Raw genomic sequence first — 21,300 nt, 5'->3', positions numbered from 1 at the left:
TGTCCTCTAGCAGGGGAATGAGACAGTATTCCCCCTCCTGCTCCTAAAAGTCTCAGGACTTATACAGTTAAACCACAGATGAAAATTATTAAATTATTGGCATACTTATATTTCTGAGGTACAAAACATGCAGAAATGCTTGCTGCCAATTTTCAGGCCTTGTTCCTGTACCATATAAATAGAACAGAAGCATGAACATACTTTTTATAGCCACTTGAGAACAGCTTTTTTCTTCTATTTTTCTTTTTTTTTTTTTCAAAGTACATTTGCTGGGAGCCTTCCCTGCCCCCAAACTAAAGGACTTGCATTTTCAGCCTTATCACCTTAATATACATATATTTGAAGGTAGAAGATTTAGGAGACTTCTATTCTGGCAAATTTCTTAGTGGTAGAAGCAGGAGGAGGAAGCAATAAATTTGATTGAGATTTAGACAGGAACCAACAGAGCAGCAAAACCAGATCTAGGAGTTTCCTTTGCATAGCTTTTTAAAATTTACTTTACCACAGTGTTGTAGACTTCCTTGAAGAGTGATAAACTTTGGTGCTAGGACTTCTCATTAGCTTTCTTTGGACTAGGTAGGATTTAGTTATTTCTCACTGCCACTGGCATGGATACATTTCAGTAATAAGGTGCTTCATCACTTTTAAGTTCAATTTGGATAGCATCTCACATTATTAATTTTTATTTTTGTATAAATTACCTGTGGGAGGCCTTAGGATATAGGTACTGTGTATCAGCTGAAGAACCTGAGAAAATTAAGTGCTCTTATACTAACTTGTTTATTTCTTTTACTTCCTTAATAATTGGTTGTACTATTTGATGATATCTCCTTGGGTTGCTCTAAGTCATGAAGGATGGGTTGGTACAAACCATGTTCCCCAAATCTAGCTGGAATATATATATATGCTAGAGGGGAAGAAAATGGAAGTCAGAGTTTCTTTTAAGACTTGGGTGTTAGACTCAAAACTGGATACATTGGATTAAAAGCAAAACTGGATAAAATATTAATTGTATGTGTCTGGGTGAAAGATTGATGCCTAACTGACAGCTGTTCAGTTCCATTTAGTTTGCATGCATTTTATTAAAGGGCCAGATCAGCCCAGAGATGTAAAGGTTTGGGGAAAAATTAGTGAAAACCCTGTGTTTCTTAATGGCAGTTACAATACTGGCATTTAGGTAACAGGTAGTGCTAAATAATTTGAAATGAAAAATATTCTACTGTTGGTTTCACTGCTGGGTTTTACATTCTGCTTGTGTTTGAGGCAGCTGGAGAAGCAACTTGCTGTGCAGCATTTTCCTGGGTACCTCTGGTGCTGGATGCTGCAGAAAAGTCAAATTTCATGACTTACTTAGACAAATTCTGCTGCTTCATTCTTCCTTTCAAAGTCCTAGGGAACAAATATGTTTGAGCTGGTTACACATGCTAGTAGGAGCTGCCTATAAGACATGGGTATAGAATTAAGGAGCTAATTTATATTTTTGCAACAGATATTTTGCACCCAGAGGTACTCATTTTTTGTGTCATGGAAGTGGTTATTAATTTCAGATCTATGTGTGTTTATCATTCAGGTTTGAATGAGAAACCTGGGAGTATCTAGGATAAGTTATTTTGTTCTGATGTCTCCATTTGGGAATTATTTCACTTGCTTAAAGCAATCATATACAGTATGATCACCCCAGATTTACTGAGAAAGAAATAAGCAACTATAAAAGCCTAAACCTAAGTACTTAACAAAAATACAGCACCAGCTATGAAAGCAAATTAGTATGGAAAAGTCAAATAAAGTGCAAATATCTCTAGTTTCAGGTCTTAAAAGCAAATCATACTTTATCAGGAGAGCATGAAGACAGATTCAGAAGGGGAAACATAATATAAAACACTTGATCTAAGGATGCATGGATTAATAATCCAAAGGACTATTTCCTGACCAAGTATACATTTATTGCAAAATGGTAATCAGCTTATCCAGAAAGCACAGAAAGGTGACTTCAGAATAAACATTAAATTTGGAAAGTTATCAATTTTTTTTGTTTGTTTTTTTGCAAATGTAGGTGCATTTTCTGAATAAATTTAATCAGACTGGTTTTGTGTCTACTGATAAAGTTGGAGTTGTGGGTCTGTTTGCAGGATGTGCTTTCTGGCTGTATTTTCAACATGTTTTGAAGTGAATGCTGTACTGTGTAGCTCATTCCTTAAGTTGCCACTGATCAGCACAGTGGAGTCATCTAAAAGGATTTGCAGGGTCTTTGATTGAAGCCAAGAAACTCTTGGTGTGCTAAGTAACCAAGTTTTAGGGGGATGCAAAGCTTGTGTCTGGCTCAAGATATAGGTGGTGGTGGTAGAGGAGGACACAAGCAAACATATCCCTTAAATACTGAAAGGCAAGTTGGTGTTTGACCATGTTTGTCATACTTTGAGATATTTATTTCTGGTTTATGGGTATTGATGCCATCAGGAAGCAGAATAATTATGGATAACCAGATCAACTGTGGCATTCCCACCCTAGCACTGAGCCAATGCTATCAGTGTTGTGCACTTTTTGGGGCAGCTGCCCTGATTTGAAATCCCTGTAAAATCTTCCCTGAACCTGAGTGAGTACTGGAGCCACTGCTGGGCTGGAATAAATGTGCTGCATCTGTCAATACCTATTTAATATGTCATTCTACCCCTAGACTAGAAGCTTTTTTTGAGCTTTTTGAGGCTCTTGCTTTTCTGTGCTCTGCACCTGATGGCTGCTATAGTCAGCTAAAGGTGTCTGACTGTGTCTTCTGTGATACTGGCAGATATTTCTAAGCTTCATTTGGATGTGGTGAAGACTTGGGCAGAGCTTCATGGTGTCTTGGTTCATTCTAGTGAGGCCACAGCTCAAGTCCTGTGTCCAGTTCTGGGCCCCTCAGCTCAGGAAGAGATTTTGGTGCTGGAGCAGGTCCAAAGGAGGCAACTGGGCTGGTGAAGGGACTCGAGCACAGATCCTATGAGGAGAGGCTGAGGGAGCTGGGGGTGTTGAGGCTGGAGAAGAGGAGGCTCAGGGGAGACCTCATCACTCTCTCCAACTCCCTGAAAGGAGGTTGGAGCCAGGGGGGGGTTGGGCTCTTTTCCCAGGCAACTCTCAGCAAGACAAGAGGGCAGGGTCTCAAGTTGTGCCAGGGGAGGTTTAGGTTGGAGATTAGAAAGAATTTCTTTCTGGAGAGGGTGATCAGGCATTGGAATGGGCTGCCCAGGGAAGTAGTGGATTCTCCGTGTCTGGAGATATTTCCAAAGAGCCTGGATGTGGCACTGAGTGCCATGGGCTGGGAACTGCAGCGGGAGTGGATCAAGGGTTGGACTTGATGATCTCTGAGGTCCCTTCCAACCCAGGCAGTTCTATCATTCTATGATTCTCAGCACTGTAGTAACTGAGCTCCTTCCAAAGTGCAGTGAGGACTGAGGCTGCCATCTGTCCCATGTGGTTGTTGTTCCTTTTATCTTCAGGGAGTTCTTGTGTCCTCTGGTAGGTGGCTGCTTTTTGATGGATTAGCTGGCGTGTGCAGCTTACATCTGTAGTGCTCAAGACCAGGAGGAATAATTAGATCACCTCCTTTGATCTTGGCACAGACAGGTCACAGCTCTTCATCAAGCTGAATGCATCTTTGCTCTGCTGAGTTCTGATATTAGCCAAAAGAATGGGGTCTCACGAGCTTTGAGAGTGAATAGGTGAAAAACTCAAGCAAGAACCTAGAGTCTGAGGTTTTTCAGCTTATATTTACTTTCTATTTATTTATTTTCAAGGGCAATTCTATCCCATACAGGTGCTGCTATTTGTCAGGCAGTAGAATTAGTCAAATAGATTCTGTGTGAGTGGTTACAAGCATTCATGAAATAATATTCTCTTTTTTGCTTACTACAAATAGTCACAGATCTATTAAAACACAGCAAAAAATTCCTGTTTGGCTCTTTTATGTTACTTCCATAGCATAAATGTTCTGTGCTGGCTTTTCCTTGTGTACATCCCAACCCATCTAGGCAGAAGCTGAGCTTGCTTAGCTATTTCTTTTGTGTTGCAGATGAATGTTGCATTCCTGGGTCTCCAAGTGCTGGTTTACATCTTGATTGATGTTCAGTAATTAAGCCTGACTCCAGCTGCTCAGTGATTCCCAAGTACAGGGCTCCTATGCTGTAAAAACAAGCAGCAACTCCCCACTTACTTTTATCATTGTTTACTTTGGGCACTGTGCAGAATAAGTGCAAAACTTTTTTTTTTTTTTTAGGGGATGGGGAAGAAGACTATAGAAATGTCCCAGTTTTGCCTAGCATTTTTCAAAGTTAAGTTTCCTCATTTTGAGTTAACTCCTGAATTACAAACAAAAGTGAACATTCTTTTTTTTCTGTTATGAGGCTGGAGAATAGCTTTGCTTCTTGTTTAGATCTGGTGGGTATAGCAAAAGAAGTTAAAAACTTGAGTAGTTTATAATGTGTAGGCTTCTTTTGGTGGGCACTGTTTTATCCAACAAATGGGATCTAAATTTTGATTATGGATTATTTACTATATGAGAAATAATTCTTTTCTACTAATGTAACAAAACATTAAATATGAAGTTGTAAAATTTAATACTTTAAAATACAATTTAATTAGCATACTTGAAAACCTCTGAGCAGCATTATGCCCTCCCATGCTGCAGATATTCTGCTAAATCATAACAAATACACCTGGATTCCCCAGCAAGAATCAATTTGATGTTGTTACAGGGTTGTGGCAGTGCCTGTCAAGATCCCTGAGTGGCAATCAAGAGACATAGATGATGACTGAGATTTATTCCATGTGCACAAACCAGTATATAATCTTTTTTAGATAAAATCCCTGTATCACTGAGCAGCTCTTGGGATAAAAGCAAATACAGAAGGTAGTGATCCCTCTGTCCTGTTACTCCTCTACATTTGTCTTTCCCAAGGAAAAATGTTTGTCTGTGGTCAGGTTTTTCCCCTTCTTTTTCTCCAGATGTGTAAATGTAATATCAAAAGAGGCAGTGAGCACAAAATGTGACATTTTTGACCTGTCCTTTGGGTTGGGAACCTGCCCCACCACTAAGCCCCATCTCCTGTGCAGCCAAGAAATGGCACAGAAATGTCCCTATTCCTGAGAAAGGAACTTACTGGGAGTGGTGGTGGGTGCCTATGGACTTGGGCTTTCTGGATTCTCAAGCCTGGATGAGTTAAAGCCTTAAAAATAAACCCAGGGGTGTTCAACATGACAGCATCCTGCAGGAGCACAGCAGTCAGGGGGTGACTTCTGCCTTACAGAGGTTCTCACTGAACATGAGCCAGCAGTGTGCCCAGGTGGCCAAGAAGGCCAATGGCATCCTGGGCTGGCTCAGGAACAGCGTGGCCAGCAGGTCCAGGGAAGGGATTCTGCCCCTGTGCTCAGCCCTGGTGAGGCCACAGCTTGAGTCCTGTGTCCAGTTCTGGGCCCCTCAGTTTAAGAAGGATGTAGAGGTCCTGGAACAGGTCCAAAGGAGGGCAACCAGGCTGGTGAAGGGACTCGAGCACAGGCCCTATGAGGAGAGGCTGAGAGAGCTGGGGCTGTTCAGCCTGAAGAAGAGGAGGCTCAGGGGAGACCTCATTGCTGTCTACAACTCCCTGAAAGGAGGCTGTAGCGAGGTGGGAACTGGACTCTTTTCACAGACGACCTTCAACAAGACAAGAGGACACAGTCTTAAGTTGTGCCAGGGGAGGTTTAGGTTAGATATTAGAAAGAATTTCTTCACGGAGAGGGTGATCAGGCTATGGAATGGACTGCCCGGTGAGGTGGTAGATTCTCCGTCCCTGGAGACATTTAAAAAAAGACTGGATGTGGCACTCAGTGCCATGGTCTAGCAACTGCTCCGGTGGGTCAAGGGTTGGACTTGATGATCTCTGAGGTCCCTTCCAACCCGGCTAATTCTATGATTCTGTGATTCATTCTGCATTTTGTAGGTGTGAGGTTTCTTTGGGGGAACTTCCAGGCACACTGGGTCCATAATACAGGCCCTGTATGGATGGGAAATACTAAAAAAAAAAAAAAAATAATTTGTGCTCATGACAATAATTTTTAAAATGGGGGAATATGAAGGGAGCTGAGCCAGGAGCTGTATATGGTGAGTTCTTTAATTTGGAAACCACTTTTTTGCTATAGTAAGTTCACTTTGACCAGACCTTTAAGATAAAGACAGTGAAACTTATTTGTATGATCTGTGTGCCTTTTCTATTCTTTTTAAGTTTTTTTTTCTGTCTTGTAGATGTTACTCTGGGAAGAAGTTGGATATTTGTTGTGCTTGGTTTTGTTGTTGATTTTTTTTTTCTTTTTTTTAATTAAAACCAGTACATATTTAAACACTGGCTAGAATTTAAAAACACATCACAGGCACTAAAGTCATGAAAGTGCTGCTGAAAATGGCTCTTCCATATCTTTGTTTGCCCTGCAGAATGTCTCCATGCAGATCAGCTTCTCTTCAATGATTTAAGTCTTGCTTCTAAAAATCATTCTGTAGTGAGAGTGGGATCCAAAAGTGCAATAAACACTTTCTCCTCTTTCTCAACCTGAGCAGCATTGCATGGTTCTTGTTATTACCTGTTCCATCCAAGAAGTAATGCAGAGAAAAAAGGAAGCCAGGTGCATCCATTGAATGTTAAGAAACTTTATATTCTAGCTATGATAAATACAAAGTTTAAAATGCCTGTCATGATTCTTCTTTTTCAATAACTTAGTGCCTCAGTATGTTTAGACCTTGTGAGCAATGTCTTTATTTAGAGAGGAAAAGAAAAACTACAATTAAAAATTGCATTTGTGCTTTGGGCTGCACTGTGCTTGCTGCTGTATATGGAGCCTCTGCTGAGGGTGATGTGTAGGCAAAGTATCATCCAAAAAAAAGCTGTGTTTGAGTCCCAAAATGGCTCATGGGATAATAATTAATGGTGGGATGCAAACACAATATATTTGTGCTTTAGTAATTATTTAATTTAGTAATTTAGTAAGTGCTCTCCGTTGATCTGCTTTTTATTTTGGAAACCAAATCCAATCCTTTCTATGTTAAATAATTTTGTCTTCTTATTCACATCCTTTGTTGCACTCAACATTCTTAATCTTTATTGATATATTTTTAATTTTTTCTGAAGGCTTTTTACAGTCTTCCTTTTTTTTTCTTTTTCTTTTTTTTTTTTTCCCTAAGGCCACCCACATGGTGGCACCTGCCAGGTCTGTAGTGGCCCTTCCTTGACTCAGAAGTTTTCTGTGTGTTGTGCTGTGTCTCATCCATTCATCATTATTTACATCTTAGTGCAGCTCTCAGGTTTGCTAAATTATGTTAAATCACTTCCATATTGAAACACAGGAATAATTCTAAATCTCTGTGTGCTGCAAGCAGCAGGATCAGATTATTTCAGCTCTTAATTGTTTATGTCTTTGTGTCTGAGGACTTTTGGTCTTTTACTGTAAATTATGAACTGGCAAAAGATAGATACTATAATAAAAATAAAAATATACTATAATAAAAATAAAAAAATATACTATAATAAAATAAAAAATATATACTGTAGGCCTTGCAGCATTGCCAGGAATGCCATAATTGAGACAGAGCACATCTAGGAATTCTCTTTTTGAGGGCATTCTGGTTTAAATGTATGAAAAAGCAGTTCACTATAAATCATATGTAATGGAACTGTAGTCATTATAGTCTGCAGATCCCCGGAGAGAAGTATGAATTACTAGAAATATTTGGAAGGCAGGACTCTGTCATTTGCTCATGAATTTTCTGGGCCTATAAGGTGTCTCTGTGTCAGGAAGAACTGAAGGAGAATTAAAAAAGGCAAGAAAGGGAGGAGAGGATAAAGGCAAGCCAAGGAGTTCAAAGTCTGGGAATATTCACATCTGAATTGCAAGTTTTTTTAAGTTTAGTTCCATTCTGATTAGGCAGAGTATTTGTGTAGAATGCAGACCATTAAAAACATGCAGCAGAGAAATTAAATTTATAGTTACACTCAGTGTGATGGAGCAAACATTCAAAGTGCATGTGGCAGGAGTGACAAAGGCTGAAAAAAAGAAAATTCTGATAGCAGGAAGGTGAAACAGTTTATTCCTGTCCTCTCTGTGCTTCTTCTGGTGAGCTCATTTAGAATCCTAGGTGGGGTTTTTTTTGGGGGGTGGGAGGGTTGGAGAGGAAGGTGATAAGACTTGGAGATACTGTGATGAAGCAGAGAGATTGTGGGAGGAGGAAAGGATGTAATTGAAGGATGTAAGCTTCAGTGAACAGGAAGGATGGTCAGATTAGCAGCCACAGGAGGAGGAAATGAGCTGAGGATTTGGGAGAAAAGTTGACTTGTGCTGGTGACACCATCGGGTGCATTTATGCAAAGAGATTTTATGCAAGGAGCTGCCTTTAACTCTGTTGGCATTGGTGTTATTTCAGAGACTCTTATTAATAAATAAGTCCTGATGACTTAATAGTTTTCAGGTATTGAATCTGTGATGCTGCTTTGTGTCTAAAGTACAGGATGCTTCTCTAGGAACTCTGGAGTTGTGGATGTGAGTTCAGAAGCAGCAACTTCCAGGGAACTGACTTGGTCCCTTCTTCATCCTCCCCTTTTATCATAGAATCATAGAATCATGTCCCAGTATAGGTTGGGGGCTGACCTGCTGGAGAGCAGTGTAGGTGAAAGAGACCTGGGGGTCCTGGTAGACAAGAAGATGACCATGAGCCAGCAATGTGCCCTTGTGGCCAAGAAGGCCAATGGCATCCTGGGGTGCATTAGAAAGGGTGTGGTTAGTAGGTCAAGAGAGGTTCTCCTCCCCCTCTATTCTGCATTGGTGAGGCCGCACCTGGAGTATTGTGTCCAGTTCTGGGCCCCTCAGTTCAAGAAGGACAGGGAAGTGCTTGAAAGAGTCCAGCGCAGAGCTACTAAGATGATTAAGGGAGTGGAACATCTCCCTTATGAGGAAAGGCTGAGGGAGCTGGGTCTCTTTAGTCTGGAGAAAAGGAGACTGAGGGGTGACCTCATCAATGTTTTCAAATATATAAGGGGTGAGTGTCAGGGAGATGGAGTTAGGCTTTTCTCAGTGGTGACCAGTGATAGGACAAGGGGTAATGGGTGTAAATTGGAGCACAGGAGGTTCAAGTTGAATATTCGAAAAAATGTTTTTCCTGTAAGGGTGACAGAGCCCTGGAACAGGCTGCCCAGGGGGGTCGTGGAGTCTCCTTCACTGGAGACATTCAAAACCCACCTGGACACGTTCCTATGCGAAGTGCTCTAGGTGGCCCTGCTCTGGCAGGGGGGGTTGGACTAGATGATCTTTCGAGGTCCCTTCTAACCCCAAGGATCCAAAAGCTTTCTCTTTCCTGACAGGGACCTGTGAGACCTGCTGTGAATATTCTGCTTTTTTCCCATTAGTTCAGCTCTAGTTCTTGGCTGCTTCTTTGATTTCTTCAACATTTCCCTTCTTCAAGGTTCCCTGGGATGCTTTGGCCCAGCATTGCTCCCCATGCCAGAGCTTCATCCTGCCTCTGGGCTTTGATGCAGGGCAGACAACTGGAGCTCTCTAGAGATGAAATAATTTCTTTCTTCCCTGTTCATCTTGCCTCCCATCCCTCCTAACTGGTGTGTGTGCTCACACAGGGCACGTGCCAGTAGGACAGAGAGAGGAAGAAAGGAAGAGGGTTCCTGATGGTTCCACAGCTTAGAGAGCACCAAGGGAAAACTGAACTGGAGACCCCTGAGCTACAGTCAAAGGCCCAAGGCCAAGCAGACTGGTAATTTGGTCAAAAATTCATTTAACAGTGCTTTCTGCTTTAGCTTTGCCAAAAATGTTGGTCAGTGAAATGGGCAGAAGTGAGGCATTTTCTGTGGGTGTATTCTGGCCTGGGGTTTGGAGAGGGACAAGGCTCTTAGTTGCCTTTTGACTCATTTTTATGAATGATTGTCTTCCTTGTCAAGAGGGCCTCTTTTCTTTTCTTTTTCTTTTCTTTTCTTTTCTTTTCTTTTCTTTTCTTTTCTTTTCTTTTCTTTTCTTTTCTTTTCTTTTCTTTTCTTTTCTTTTCTTTTCTTTTCTTTTCTTTTCTTTTCTTTTCTTTTCTTTTCTTTTCTTTTCTTTTCTTTTTCTTTTCTTTTCTTTTCTTTTCTTTTCTTTTCTTTTCTTTTCTTTTCTTTTCTTTTCTTTTCTTTTCTTTTTTTTCTTTTCCTTTTTCTTTTTTTCTTTCTTTTCTTTTTTTTTTTTTTTAATTTAATTTTTCTTAATCATAAAGAAAAAAGCACCTAGTTCTTGATTCTTGATAACAAACACCATCTCTAGCTCTGAGTCCCTGCTGTCTTCCAGCCCTTTTGACAGCTCTCACTGACATTCACCCTCTTGGCTTAACAAACAAACAAACAAAAAGGATCATAAAAAGCCTGCCCATGTTTCTTGATGGCAGTGCTCTCCTATCAAGCCTTGCTTAGCACTTCACAGGTGCTGCATGGCTTACTGATACCTTCCTAAACCCCTATTCCTATCTTGGCCTTGGTGCTAAAGGACAGATCATAATGTTCCATAACACATGTGAAATAATTTCTAATTATCCAAACACATGCAGAGTGTGTTCATTTATGTGAATTCTGCATGCAGCCAAACTCCTCCTGTTAGAAAAATGTTAAAACTCTTCTGAATCCCTCTGAACTTGCAAGCTGAATGTGTTCTGCAAAGGTGCTGTTCTTTGTGAGCTGATAATTTAAATGTAAGCCTGTGCCCTGCTTGTATCTCTGTGTGCAATTGGACCTCTGATGTCCTCTGTAAATTTTCTGCTTGTGTGTTCCACATGTTGCCATTGGCTTCCTTATGCAGAGCTACTAATGAGTTACACTCTGTCTTAATGAAGTTAGCTAACAGTCCTGCTGTATGATTTCATATAATTAACCTTATATTTGACCTATTAAAAAAAAAAAAAAAGGCCTGTAAAGGAAACAGCCTCTGAGAGAGAAATAGCTTTTTCTTTGTGATTTTTTGTTTGTTTGAGGTTTTGTTTGGTTTTTGTTGTTGTTTTGTTTTTTTCTTTTGGTTTTTTGTTAATAAACCTCAGTGATTTAGGATTGTATCACTTTGGAAATCTACGCTGCTATTTTCCAAAGTGCTTTCCATCATCCATACCCTAATGTTTTATCCATAATTTCAAGAACTGAACAGCTTTGTACTCAAGAAACCAGTTTGGGGGTATTTTGGTTTGTTTTTTTTTTTTTATATTAAGAAAAGAAATTAGTGATGCTCTGAGAAGTCTCCCAGCAGAAGGAAACACGAGGGGGCAGTCATGTTACACATTATATACCATAGGTTTATAGTCAACTAGACAACAAAATTAGTGTTCTAGGGTGGCAAGAGTGCAGTCTTTCATTTCAGCAGGATTCAGTGATGTGCCAAGCAGAATGGCTGTCAGTTTGGGAAAGATTTATTTTTAATCTCTGTGAAAAAAAAAAACCAAAAAGCAACGTGAAAATTCTAGGTGTTTGTGATGGATTGGGTGTTTTGATCTGGAAGGTTAAATATATATGGAAATATGTATGTATATGATAACGTAGGTCATAGAATCATAGAATTGGCTGGGTTGGAAGGGACCTCAGAGATCATCGAGTCCAACCCTTAGGTCATAGATGAGAGGACTGAAGTACTTTCACCTGCATCACCTATGGGCACCTCACTCCAGGGTTAATATCTCCTCAGGGTTGGGGAATAAGAGGAAATCTAAACCTAATACATCTTTCAAAAACTCTGGATACAAAGGGTTTTAGTAGAAAAGTGAATTGGGTTTCAAGACTGTTGATCCTGTAAAACAGATTGAACAGGAGAGCTCTTCAAATTTTCTTTGGGCAGGAGATTAAAAAGGATTCTGGCAGCCTCAATTCCCTCTTTAGCATCCCTGCTCTTGGCATTTCTGGTAAGGCCAGTTGGGTGGTGGACAGAATTAGTGAATATTAGTTACTGTGTTCAGCATTAAATTTGGCAGATAGTGATACCTGGGTCATGGTACTTCTGCTTTTTGTTGGAAAGTTCCAGCTGCTCTCAACATGAAAGTGTAAATCCTGTAAATTTGCCTTGGAGGTGAGGTTGCATGAGCCCAGAGTTCCAGAACTATGGCTTTAAATTCAACTGATTTTAATTCTAATCTGACATGACACATCACAAACAATTTTTGCAGTATGGGTCTCAAACACAGCCTTGCAAACAAGTTTCAAACCTAGGTCTGTGGTGAGAATAGGTCTCAGAGGAGAATGCAAGGTGGAAAAATAGTTAGCAGCTTAACATGTTGTCTAACCCTAAGGTTGGAACCTGTTTCCTATTAAGGGGGATCACATATTTAAAAGCTAATAAACCTGATCATTAAATGCTTTAGAATTCTGCTGCTGAACAAGGCTACCTGGAGCATTCTTTCATTTTAGCATGTCAGAAATCTCCCTGGTTTCTGGAAACTATTGCTAGAAGGAGGAAAAACCCTTGAAAGTTGAGTTAAAATGCTACAAAGAGAGCTGGGAATACGGAGCCTTCAAGTGGGTAAAGAGGGTGTAAGTGACTCAGGTGGGTGATAATCCTGAAGTTTATGTTGCCATCTCCTGGTCTGTCTCACTTGAGGTGATTATTGTAGAGTTTGGGCTTTTACTTGGAAAATAATGGTACTTAGGAAGTTGATTTTTTGTTTGTTTTAAATGGTTGCATTATCCTGGCTCACAGTATTTTGTTGTATATATATATATTTGGGGGGCTGAGTATTGGTTTCATCAGGTATGGCATATTTCTCTGTCAGGAAAGAAAAAAAGATGATTTCTACTCCATGAGTTTGTTTCTGTCAATGTTTTTAGCCAGGTGAGATTAACAAGAAAAAATATGGAGGTGTTCATGCATAAATCATCACTTCTTTTGCAAGGACACGAAGCCCTTGTGGTCCTGCTGTCTGTGTGTCACCAGTCCCCAATCCCCAGAGAGTTTTTGAACATGTTCCATCTGCTCTTAGCTTAATTTCATGGAAGTTAAATATAAATGATTCTCAGTTCCATTAAATTCAGTAGCTGGGTGGGAGAAGGAGGGAAGGCTCAGAGGTGGCTTCTCTGCTGCAGCATTTTTAGTCTGCAATCAGTGTTACTGTTAGATGAGCCCCAAGAAACCAAGTTGAGTGAATTCTCCTGTGCATGCAACAATTTCTTCTATTAAAGAGAGGATGAGATGATGTCTAAGTGTCAGAGTTGGGAAATGCCTATAATGAAATGAAGTGAAGCACAGGTGTACACCAGGTGAGCAATGGGATTGTCAGTCAGATGGCAGCAAGGGGCTGTTTGCTCAACTCTCTTTACACTTCTGGTTGTAAACCTGTTCTTTACAGCTGGGAAATGATTGACACCTGGGGACAACCCCTGTAACACTTTGTGGTGTGTGTGTCTACCCCTGTAAATTTCTCTGTTCTTCTTGACAAGTAGGTTCAGGTTGATTTCAGACAACACTTTGATGGATGTTTCACTTTTCCTTAAACCCAAACTGGTGAGATTACAGTAACCTTCAACTAGGTATTTTCACTTCTAGCAGCTATTTTCTCTGAATGTGAAATTGTATATATTCTGCTCCAGGTTATTCAGGGAAAAGTAGGGATAGCAGCTCTCTTTGGGGCAGCTGAGGAGCGGCTCATTTTTGGGCACAGAGTGGTTGGAGAGCAGCCAGACAGAGAGGGACCTTGGAGTTTGGATTGCCAGGAAGCTGAACAGGAGCCAGCAGTGTGCCCAGGTGGCCAAGAAGGCCAATGGCATCCTGGGCTGGATCAGGAACAGTGTGGCCAGCAGGTCCAGGGAAGGGATTCTGCCCCTGTGCTCAGCTCTGGTGAGGCCACAGCTTGAGTCCTGTGTCCAGTTCTGGGCCCCTCAGCTCAGGAAGGAGATTGAGGTGCTGGAGCAGGTGCAGAGAAGAGCAAGGAGGCTGTGAAGGGATCCAGCAGAATTCCTGTGAGGAAGGGCTGAGGGAGCTGGGGGTGTTGAGGCTGGAGAAGAGGAGGCTCAGGGGAGACCTCATCACTCTCTCCAACTCCCTGAAAGGAGGTTGGAGCCAGGGGGGGGTTGGGCTCTTTTCCCAGGCAACTCTCAGCAAGACAAGAGGGCAGGGTCTCAAGTTGTGCCAGGGGAGGTTTAGGTTGGAGATTAGAAAGAATTTCTTTCTGGAGAGGGTGATCAGGCATTGGAATGGGCTGCCCAGGGAAGTAGTGGATTCTCCGTGTCTGGAGATATTTCAAAAGAGCCTGGATGTGGCACTCAGTGCCATGGGCTGGGAACTGCAGCAGGAGTGGATCAAGGGTTGGACTTGATGATCTCTGAGGTCCCTTCCAACCCAGACAATTCTATGATTCTATGAAAGTGCAGCAGTTCTTTGACAAAGTTACAGAATTCATGGTTCTGGCAGCAGTATTACAGATTTCCAAGAAAGGACAAAACAAGAAAGGTGGATCAAGGGTTGGACTTGATGATCTCAGAGGTCCTTTCCAACCTGGCTGATTCTGTGCCAAAAACATCTGTATTCTCTGATAGGGCTCGGAGAATTTTCTTGAAATAACATCCCATTATCATAAGAGACCATCACTGACTTCTGTCAAATACTTGTTCCTCTAAACTGTTGCATCTTAACCTTGGTTTTGATGCACTGATGAGAGGAAAAGTGCTGCTGCATTATGGGGTGAAGCAATCTATAGAATGTGCAATATAAGTTGTTTCATTAAAAGTAGGTGAATATGTTCCTATGGGCCTTCCTGTGGGATTGTTAAAGTGTAGTGTTTTATCAAATGGAAATAAAGGTTTGTTCCTCAGCTTCTCACTGGAGTTCAGAAATCCATGGATATATTGGTGATCAGCTTCCTTTTTCCCTTTGTACTTTCTTTTCCCTGGAAATGCAAAGTATAGAATTTCATAATCAGTCTTGTGGCTTCAAATTATTTTTAAAAACTACTTTTTTTCCCTTGTAAATCATTGCCATAGGATAAACGTTGTCAGTGTCTGAAGGATGAAATTCAAGGCAGTAGCATGGATATTTTCAGAAGCTGAGTTTTAACTCTGGGCAGAGGCTCATTTATAATCCCCATTGGACAATGTGTTTGTTCTCTTCGACAGCTGAATAAGGGGAAAAGACATGTTGAAAAATGTGTTCCTGTCCTCTTTTTCTCTGTGCTTTTCTCTACATCTGTGCTTAGCAAGAATCCCTCAGGGTATCCTGGATTGTATTTACCAGGAAGAAAGAATACCTGACTAGACTAGCATTACTCCTCCTGCTTATGGTGTCATCAATTAACTTCTATGATTCAAAAGTGAACCTTGCCAGTCAATTTAAAGCTTTGGATAATGAAACTCAGGAAGTTTGCTCCTACAGCAAATTTCTGCAAGCTTTGTTTAAAACAGTATAAAATAACTTCCTTTAATTGTGGAAATGTACTGTTGGCAAAAGGAGAGGGCAAGCTCTAACTCTTTAAACATCAGAAAACTTGAGTCCATCACATCTGACAGGTCACAACTGGTTTCTCTGCACATCCAATTGTAGACAAACAGCAAGAGTGTAATGATTAAAGTTTAATCCATGTAGTCACAGGCTATTGGAAGTAATGGTGACCATTGCAGCTTAAGGGTTTTGCTTTCCTTATCTTTTGGAGTGGGATATTGGGGCGTGGGGGTTTTTTTCCCTCCTTAGAGAAGGGGAAGTGCTGCAGTGCTGTTGAAGGGCTGGTAGGACAGCTTGACAGGGATGTAAGCAGCTGTCTGCAGAAATTCATTAAATGTCATTTTGTGCATAGCCATGTCTGACCCTTGGTGCCCATGCTGAGCTTTCCCCCCACCTTCTTGTCTCCAGTTGATATTGTGGATATTCATTTACAGGGATGCAGACTGCACTGGTTGTCCTCACAGTAAAGAATGCCACAATCCCTTTAACTTTATAGGCAGGGGTTCCCATTTTTATGTGAAACACGAGAGGAATTTGGTCTGTAAGTGATGTGGCTTCACCAAGGAATGAATATAGTCCTGTAGACATACTTGCTTCTTATTGCTTTGCTGTTTAATTGGTTGAGGCTCTTCCATTTTCTTAGGTGATCTTCTAAGAGATCCCAAAAGCGAGGGCTTGTTATGCTCCAGCTGTACCTGGTTGTGTTCCCAGCAGTGTTCACCGACCTGCTGCACACCAACCATATCAGGGAAGGGACCATGAGCAATTCTGACATTAAAGGAAGGCACAGTTATTTAGTATTTTGGTGCTCCACAGCTCATATATTTGGAATTTTACATGCTGCTTCTGATTTTCACCAACTCCTCACTTGTTGAAGCTGAGAGGTGGCACAACTAAATCATGCCAAGACCAAAGGCAGAGTCAGTGACCAGAACAAATGCTGGAGAAACACTTTTTAAGACAAGACATGGTTGTCTGAAGGTTGTTCTAAGACTGTGCTTTTTGCTCCTTCTGCCCTAGTAACTGCAATGATAATTTTGTTTCTTGCTCCAATTTCTTGCCCCTGTGCTCAGCTCTGGTGAGGCCACAGCTTGAGTCCTGTGTCCAGTTCTGGGCCCCTCAGCTCAGGAAGGAGATTGAGGTGCTGGAGCAGGTCCAAAGGAGGCAACTGGGCTGGTGAAGGGACTGGAGCACAGATCCTCTGAGGAGAGGCTGAGGGAGCTGGGGGTGTTGAGGCTGGAGAAGAGGAGGCTCAGGGGAGACCTCATCACTCTCTACAACTCCCTGAAAGGAGGTTGGAGCCAGGGGGGGGTTGGGCTCTTTTCCCAGGCAACTCTCAGCAAGACAAGAGGGCAGGGTCTCAAGTTGTGCCAGGGGAGGTTTAGGTTGGAGATGAGAAAGAATTTCTTTCTGGAGAGGGTGATCAGGCATTGGAATGGGCTGCCCAGGGAAGTAGTGGATTCTCCGTGTCTGGAGATATTTCCAAAGAGCCTGGATGTGGCACTGAGTGCCATGGGCTGGGAACTGCAGCAGGAGTGGCTCAAGGGTTGGACTTGATGATCTCTGAGGTCCCTTCCAACCCAGCCCATTCTATGATTCTATGAAATGTTGTAAGATGTGTTTCATTGAATTAACCATCCTGTGCTTCCCCCAAGATGCCAAACTCCCTCAGCTGAGTTGGGAATGAAGCCAAGGGAAGAAAACACAGCCCTGGGGAGTAGCTGTCTTGTGGGCATTCAGCCCCTGGTTTAGGAAAATGGTTAAGCATGAGATCATGGGCTTTCTGAGTCTCAACAGCTTCAATGGAGGTAAGGGTTTGTTTAATGCAGAGCATGTGCCTGCATGTGTAGCTGAATCAGATCCAGCTGAATCCCTGTAAAATATCAGGGATTAGAACTGAGATTCTCTGATTCTCGTTTGGACTGTGCCTGCCAACTCTGAGCCAGGTTGAGTAATCAGAGCATTTCCAGGCTCCAAAAGGTCATAAATTGTGAGTTAGGCCCTGCTGAATCACAAGACTTAAGGAAGTATTGGCATCTCTTTTTAACCTTTTGTTTTCTTAGCACTCCTAATCCACATATAGTTTCAGGTCCTTCTGTAAAGCTAGAAATAATCTTAAAAACTGGAAGGTGTCTGCATAAGTACTTGAAGTTTTAATCTGTCAAGTTTTTTTATCTGATTCTCTCTCTTGATCTGTATATCACCTTTCTCACACACACACACATATCCTTTGTTTCCTTTTGTCACCCAGAGGGAGGGAATCAGGTCAGATGATGGCTTTGGAAAAGGGAGGAGGGTGCTGGGTTCTCATCTGTGCACAAAATAGACTAAAGGATGGTGAGGGAAAAGAAATGTTCATTTTGCTCTTTAACACCACTTTCACTGAGTTCATGTCTGCTTTAGCTGGTATATACCTAGAACTTTAAATCTAGCATGTTTGTGAGCTTGACCTGTGAGAAATACTTCAAGAAACAACAATGGTCCCTAACTAAGGGCCACATCATTACCTAAGTATGCAGCAGAAGTCAAGGAAAAACCCAGCAGCTCAGTCCTTTAAGCTGGGGAAACCAGAGCCCATCCAACCTCAGTATGGAGTAGGTCCCTCACCTTGGTGGATGTCCAGGGAGGATGCTTTACCCTGGTGGTGTGGAGGCTGTGAGTTCATTTCCAAACTCCTTAATTCCAGTGAGCACTTCCCTTTTTCTATACCATTTATTCCTCTCTGCCTTTATGCTGATTTGCAGTCCTTAATTGCTCTTGTACTTTTGGCAGCTGAGGTGCTATTTGTGCAGGAAAAGCCAATTCCATTTGCTACCTGTGACTTCTGCAGTTTGTTAATACTAAGACCAGATCTTCTGCAATGACCCATTCCAACCTCCTGCCCTCAGATCTTTGTAGCTCTGCAGCGTTCTGCCAGCATCCCTTCTCTTTCAACCAAGAAAATGAAAATGACACTAATAGGGTTACCCATCCCTCCTCAGCTGCCAAAGCAGACAATGGAAGATGGGGATTTTGTACTCTTGTCATAAACTGTGATTCATTTATTCCTAACTTCTACAAATCTCAGTGTCTGGGTGCATTCTGACAAAGGGGCCCTTGGTGTGGGCACCCTTGATCTGCACACCCTTGATCTGCACACACTTATTTCTCCCTGGGAAGTACAAAAAGCATTTCTGAACCCCAGAGCAGAAGTGGTTGTGAACTCGACCTAAGCAGAGGCTCCTTTCCTTCCCAAATCCTGAGGTTTCCTCTGCATTCCCCTGCTTTGCCCTGTGTTTGTCAGCCCAGCCCAGACACATGTTCAGCCCAGCAGCTCCTCTTTCAGCCAGGGTTTGAGCAGTGGTTAAAAGAAGATGCACTCATGTGGAAAATCCTGGCAGCAGGCACTCTGGCTTGTGTTACAGCAGCTGTCCTCAATGGGAAGGCAGTGATGTTTACAGTGTGTGTTTTTCCATGGAATTTTGTTTGTCTGCTGTAGATACACAACACAGCTATTCTTCTCTGTCTGATGTGCCCTTCAGTGCTTTATACACAGAGTATTTACTGTGGTAATATTTATATGTTCAATGGGAATGCAGATTTAAGGCAGACACTGGCTTGAAAACATTTGCAATTACCAAGTCTGGTATCTAGTAATTGAGATTAATTAATATCTTTTCAAAAAAACAACATAAAGAAGGAGGAGAAAAAAGCCTTAATGATGTGCAATCTTGCTTCACAAGTGTTGAAAAAAATGCTTTTTAAAAGAACCTATTTATCAACACACTGTTTATAAATTCTTTTCCATAAGTTATTTTTCTTTATCTGCATAGAGCCTTTAGGTGTGGTGTAACTGGAATTGCAAAGAGTTTAACAAAGTAACAAAGTTGGATGTCTTGATACAGGATTAAAAAAGCTTTTTTCCCCATTATTTTCCTAAAATAACAATGGTGTCACTTTTCCATAGTTATTTTGAGTGGAGTCATCATTTTAGCACCTAGTTTATGATGGTGTCACTCCTGCCTCTGTCATACTTCTATTTGTTTGGGGGAAGGAAATTTCTGTCTTGTTTTATTTTTCACTTGCTGAGGTCATGCCAGTGGAATTCAGTGGCCCTTCCATTGTTTTGCAAAGCCATATTTTGGCAAAATGCTTTGACATGGCTGCTTAAAGTGGATGTTGGGCTGCTCTTTGCTTGGGTAGGATCTAAGCACTATCTTAAGAGCTTTCTTGGAGCATCAGGTAGCTTCTGGGTAAGTAAATCCTGGTTTTCTCCCCCAGCCTGGGCTCATGCCTATAGTAAGTTGGATATGAATTAAGTCAAAAGTCTTCTCCATATCTGTGTGACATCCCTGAATCATTCCAAGATCTGCCTATCCTAAAAGCACCATTATGCAGTGCAGTGAGGTGTGAAAAAAAGGAGAGAGAGCCTCAAGGCAATCAGACCCTAATCCTCTTGGATACTTAATGAATAAAAAGGAGCAGCATCTTGCAGGTAGCAAATTGAATGGGCAGCCCAAAGCCTGTGTATTCCAGCTGAATATGTTCCTCTGATCTTGAGAAGCACCTGCCTTTGGGTTGGATCCCTCTGGCTCTTTTGCTGTTGGGATAAGGTGCAAATGAAAAGCTTATATCAAGGATTCTGGGCACTCTTTGGCAGCTGCATGCCCTGAAAAACGTTCATAACAATGTTTTAAGTAGCATTTGGATAAACACACAGTACCAGACCTGGGGTTGTTTTAGGTTTACAGAAAGAAGTCCTGTGTTTGTGTCCAGGTCAGCCAGCTCCAGAGCCATGGAAAATCACACCCTGAGGCTTGCAGTCTGGCATCACTAATGAACATCAGGGGGAGGAAAACACACCCAAGTGGAACACAGACTTTGTGAAATTGGCTGCTTTGACTTCTGAGAACAAATCAGTGTTCAGCACTGAGATTTTAGTCTGTAAGATGGGGTGGTGCTGAGGAACCCAGAGCTGGATTAAACAGTGGGACAGTCTCTACGTGCACAAGGAGCTTGCATTTCCATAATTTCCTTGCTTCTTTGTATGGCAGAAAAAAAAAAAAAAAAAAAAGCCCCACAAACCTCTATTTTCAGTGAATGTAGCAATGGCAAAGACTTCTCAGATGTCAGCAGGAGGCTCTTCCTGCAGTGTGGTTGCCACAAAGCCCAAAACAACATGAAAAGTGGAAGGTGCACAGGGCTTCAGGTCAGACAGTCTACCTTAGGCATCAAATATATCTTATTTTTCCTAGTACCTCACACAGCCAAGCAGTTCTTGTTAGCTTCAGCCAAGTCTTCCTTCTCTGTGATCTCTGCTGCCTGCTGTTTACTGAATTATCATCTCCTCCCTCAGGCTGTTTTAGAGGTTTCCAGATGCAAACTTTCAAATCAAACCCTTCATGTTCATCTTCTTTCCCAGTGCAAAGCAGCCAGAGCAAAGTTCACTACAGAGACAAAGAGCAGTGCAAAACACTGAATAAATTGTCACCCATTTCTTTTCAAGCTCTTCCCTGAAGTTTACTCTCTGATGGAAGCAAAACCACTTTGCAACTTGCAGTTCAGGTGGGCCAGTTGGACACTGGCACTTATAACAGTGGTAATTGCTTTAGAGAATTCACAAGAATCATTTTTTTGAAGGTGTGTGCATGTAGCCATTGCTTTGGCTGAAGCATTAGCTCTATGATAGGAATACAGTGTGGGGAATCAGGCCTATGTGGAATTACATATCAAAGTTTTCACCAAATAATTTTTTTTTAATTCTTCTTTCACTGAAATTGTTAAAGATGTAACCACAAAACTTCTTTTACAAAGTGCAGATCCACACTGCTGTCTGTTCTCATTGCATTTCTTGAACACGTTGTGGCCTTGAAAGCAATTTTACTATAAAGA

The 21,300-nt window shown here is 41.7% G+C and overlaps 1 protein-coding gene across 3 annotated transcripts in view; it reads left to right on the top strand.

Moving 5' to 3' along the window:
• Positions 1 to 21,300, top strand: part of KCNQ1 (potassium voltage-gated channel subfamily Q member 1) — a 316,467-nt gene that overhangs the window by 93,996 nt on the left and 201,171 nt on the right. The window lies entirely within an intron of this gene.

Source organism: Calypte anna, chromosome 5 (genome assembly GCF_003957555.1).
Source record: "Calypte anna isolate BGI_N300 chromosome 5, bCalAnn1_v1.p, whole genome shotgun sequence".
Taxonomy (NCBI): domain Eukaryota; kingdom Metazoa; phylum Chordata; class Aves; order Apodiformes; family Trochilidae; genus Calypte; species Calypte anna.
The sequence above is the reverse complement of the archived record's forward strand: the minus strand, read 5'-3'. Positions and strand labels throughout refer to the sequence as shown.